The sequence below is a fragment of the Elephantulus edwardii genome, unplaced genomic scaffold, assembly GCF_000299155.1.
Source record: "Elephantulus edwardii isolate Elephantulus edwardi_28Jun2011 unplaced genomic scaffold, EleEdw1.0 scaffold00347, whole genome shotgun sequence".
NCBI lineage: Eukaryota > Metazoa > Chordata > Mammalia > Macroscelidea > Macroscelididae > Elephantulus > Elephantulus edwardii.
The window spans coordinates 1,108,025-1,112,572 of NW_006400097.1; the positions used below are offsets into that span (position 1 = coordinate 1,108,025).

The following is a 4,548-nucleotide window of genomic DNA, read 5'->3' on the forward strand; positions in this document are numbered from 1 at the left end:
TTTCCACACTCTGTTGGATCACCTTTCTTTGGAATGGGAACAAATATATATCTCTTACAGTCAGTTGGTCTAGTGGTTGTTCTCCAGATTTCTTGGCACAACTTGGTAAGCACATCTAGGACTAAATAAATGGAAAAAAAAATCTGTGTCCTTGGGTTGTTGTTGCATACTGAAAGTAAACTATATTAATAATTAATAATGAGACAAAATATCAAGAATGTATAATTAAACAGAGAGTATAAAAATGGTGTGAGCAGTTCCAACAACTGAAGCACCACAAGCCACACCTCTCTGTGACTTTATTGAGAATCATGGGAAGTAAATCATAAATATAATTCCTTTGTAAATAAAGCTGAGTTTTTCCTCTATTGTCAACCTAATGCTTAGCTGAGGAAGGAAGTAGTTCACAAGAATAGATTTTTAATGCTGCCTCTTCTGGGGACATAGCTACCTCTTGTCTGCAGGAAGTGGCTCATTTCATGTGATCTGTCACAAGAGGAGTTGCAGCTTATATTTTGTGTTTCCTTCAATTACTGATTAAGCATATGGTTTACCATATAATATTAGGTATTGTTATTGTTGTGTACCATCAAGTCAGAACTAATAGCTGATACTCTGGTGTTTTTTCCCAGACAGTTAGTTATATAGGAGGAGATTGTCCATCCTTCTCCCATTGTTTATGGATAAAAATACTCAATACAGTTAAAATACCAATACAACCAAAGCAAACTACATGTTTAATGCAATACCAATATAGATACCACATTCAGTTTCCAAAGAGACTGAAAATTCAATTGGTAAATTAATTAGGGATAGAAAGAGACTCCAAATTAGAAAAAACATTTCTGCAAAACATGAATGAAATGGAAGGCATGCCACTCCCTGATCTCAAATCATACTACACAGCTGTAATAACCAAAACGGCATGGTATAGGTGCAATGACAGACACCTAGACCAATGTAAAAGAACTGAGAATTCATAAATTAACATGTCTACCTAGGTCAGCAGGTGTTTAACAAGGTAAGAAGGTTATTAAATGAGGACACTACAACTTCTTCAACAAATAGTGTTGGGAAAATAGGACTTCTACTTGGAAGACCTGAAGCATAATCCACATCTCACCTCACACACACATATCAACTCAAGGTGAACCAGAAAGAGAGTGGTAAAACTCCAAACCATAAAGATCATAAGAGATGAAATGGAACTAAATTAGAAGGCCTAGCCTATGGCTGACTCTTAGAAGAATGGGAATCCCAGAACATTCGATTTTGCTTATGTGAAACCTATACTGAGAGCAGAAGACAAATACAATACTTGGCAAATACAAGCAGGAATGCACAACTATGTAAGGTCCTTCTAAAAATTAAGTCCCTGTGTGTGCCAAATGTGTCAAAAACTTTTACCAATTGAGTGAAAAGAAAACATACTGACTAGTGAAAACATTTGCCAATGATGCCTCAGAGAAGGGAATCATACCTAAGTTCAAAGAATACTATAGGGCCTTCACAATAAAATGGTTGGCAACCCAATTGCAAAATTTGCAAAAGACATGGAAAGACTTTTCAGAGAGGAAGACATCCCAATGGCCGATAGAAACATGAAGAAATGCTCAAAATCGCTGGCAATAATAAAGATGGAAAGCAAAATCACAATGAGGTAGAATCTCATCCCAGTAGCAGTGGTAAAGTTTAATAGTAAATAAAGCAATAAATGTTGGAGAGAATTTGGAGAGATTGGCACTTTCACAAATGTATGAGATTATAAAATGATTTACATGCTCTAGAAGGCAGTCTGGTATTTCCTCAAAAAGCAGAATATAGACATTCCATATAACCCAGTCATTTCACTGCTGGAAATATAACTAAGAAAAATAGAACAAAAACAGATATTTGTACAATGATGCTCATAGCAGCATTATTCACAATAGCAACAAAATGGACACAGCCCAAATCTGATCAGCAAACAAATGAATTGAGAAATAGGGGTACATTAACACAATAGAATGTTATGCAGCACTCAGGAACAACAATTTTTGAAAATAAAATATAACATGGAAGAGGCTGGAAAGCTTTATGTTGAGTGAATTAACTCAGTCTCATAGGGACAAATAATGCATTGTAAAATATAAAGGATTAATAACTAGTAAGATGCATAAAAAAGTCTAAAGAGGCAAGCAGAGGGAGGAGGGAAGCTGAAGGTGGAGAGTAGGAGAAAACCATGAGGTCGCAGAGTTTGGTGGGTAGAAAAAAGTACTGAAAGAATTAAGAATGATCCAGTGGGGAACTGAAATGGCAGGGTAATTGTGGGCATAGGTCCGTGATGATTCTTTTTGTAATACACAATGTATGGGAATGATTGCATGAAACACAATTTGAGCAGAGGAAACACAATATATAAATGAAATAAAATGTACGTCAATTTATATGCAAATCAATATGAAATAAAAATAATTTAAAATACAATGTATTTGAATGAAACTTAATGTAAATAAATTATTGAAAGTTGACTCGACAGAATGCAGACATTATCGAATAATATCATTACTACCACATGCAAGCAAGATTCTGCTGAAAATTATCCTAAAACTACTGGAGCCTTGGCTACAGGGCTGAATATATCAGTAGCCTCCCTTTCTACCTCAGCCTCTGCAGCAGCCCCTGTTCTAGTTTTAACCTGGGCTTTAGCCTTATTTTCAACCATGGCTGAAGTATGGTAATGGAGCTTTATTAAGTGCCTTCATACTCTTTCACGAAGTCAGTCCTTGGGAACAAGAGAGGGTCAATTGTACTAGCTTAACATTCACTGAGTGCCCTCTGCAAACACACACAGCCTCTGTTCATGGTACAGAGGGCAGAGAACAATGATGGTTCCCGAGTGCAGACCTGCTGACAGTGATGGTCTTCCAACAGCACTGGAGGTGGACAGAATAGTAGTCCTGAAGAGATGTCAACCTTCTCATTGAAGGAAAGTCTTCTACCTGGTGATGTATCACACCCTTCACACGCCTGAGCAGCTCCTTCCTCAATCAGCTCCTTCCTCAGATCCACAGGGACTTCTGTGTGGTCAAGATGGCCAAGAAGAGCTCCCGCCTAGGGTTGCTGCACCAAGGAGGGGGAGAAGTGCAACAGGAAGTCCAGGCTTTAGCACGGAAGTAGAGGGATATTGCGGAGCAAATGGGCTGATGTCCTGGGCCAGGGAAGATTTGAGACAGCTATAGGGTTGCTATGAGTCTCAAAGGACTCAAAGGCACATAACAACAACAACAATGGTAGCAAAGAAGAAAACTGTGTCTAGGAAAAAGGGATTGCTCAATGAAAGGAAGAGTCCTGCCTAAGCCCAAGGCTCAAGCCAGAACTTTGCCTAAGGCTATGCCTAGATCCTCAGTCAAGTCAAGGAAGGAGAACAATAGAGACTTTGGTGCCAGAGCTGAGAGCAAGGCCACTGTAGTGCCTCATTTCTATAGCCAAGATCAGTTGTTCACCCAAGTCTTCACACAAAGATAAGACTGATATGAATGCCTGGTTCTGGGGTGGGGGAGGAGGCCAGTATTAGTTCCTGGTTATGAAAGGAGGAAGAGGCTGGCAGTGGGCCTAGTGTTAAGTACAAAGATGAAGCTGGGGGTGATGATGAGGAGATGAGTGTTTAGCCTGTACCTGAGGCCAGCTGCAAATCTAGACCAGGAGTGGTGGGAAGGAAGATGACGACGGAGGTGTTATTGGGAGCTGGTTCTGAGAAGATGAGACTAATTTTGACCCTAATCCCAGACCCGTGTGTAAGATACCAAATGCCAGGAGGTGTCAATTTGATGAAAACCGACCAAGGACAGGTCTGAGGTATCTATCCATACCAATGCTGTTACTGTCATTCCAGCATTGTTAGCTTATGGATACCGGGTCCTGTTGAACACAAGGCCTCTTTCCTATATTCCTGTGCCCTTGGATGAGGAAAATAGTTGTTCTGTACCTGAAGTAGATTATAATCCTTGGGAGGGCACTTCATTGTGCCTGCAGTCTATCCAGGCACACCCATTTGACTCTAAAATTTGTACTAAGACAATAGAGAAGATCATGAGCCAAATCAAGGTCAGGGAGGTGAATCGGATTAAGCCTTTTGCTTGCCCTTGCAAGATGGAATGCTGCCTGGATTCTGAGGAATTTGAAAAACTTGCTGGCTTGCTTAAGTTAAATGATGATTCTGGCACAGATTGCAATGGATATCATTGGTGTTCACCCATTTCCCCAGCAGTTCATTAATGAGTTGGCGTTCTGACCATCACTGAGAGCTTGCTGGAGTTCCAGTTCCCTAATGTGACTAAAAAGGCTGAAATTACACTTAATCCCATTTCTGCGGAAGAAAGACAGCAGCTCATGGTTGAGTTACATGTTGTGCACATGTGCACGGAGGCTGTTTCTTTCCCCTTGAACTCCTCTGAACAGCAGTCTGGATTAAAGGAACTCGAGAAGCTCACTACTCATTTTCACCATCACTTCATTGTTGCCATTTACCTTACAGAGCTTACCCAGGTATTAGCCGAGGGGAATTGT

At 40.1% G+C, this 4,548-nt stretch overlaps 1 pseudogene; it reads left to right on the forward strand.

The window, feature by feature from the left end:
* The window catches only part of LOC102856723, a 26,979-nt pseudogene that overhangs the window by 10,313 nt on the left and 12,118 nt on the right, over positions 1-4,548 (forward strand).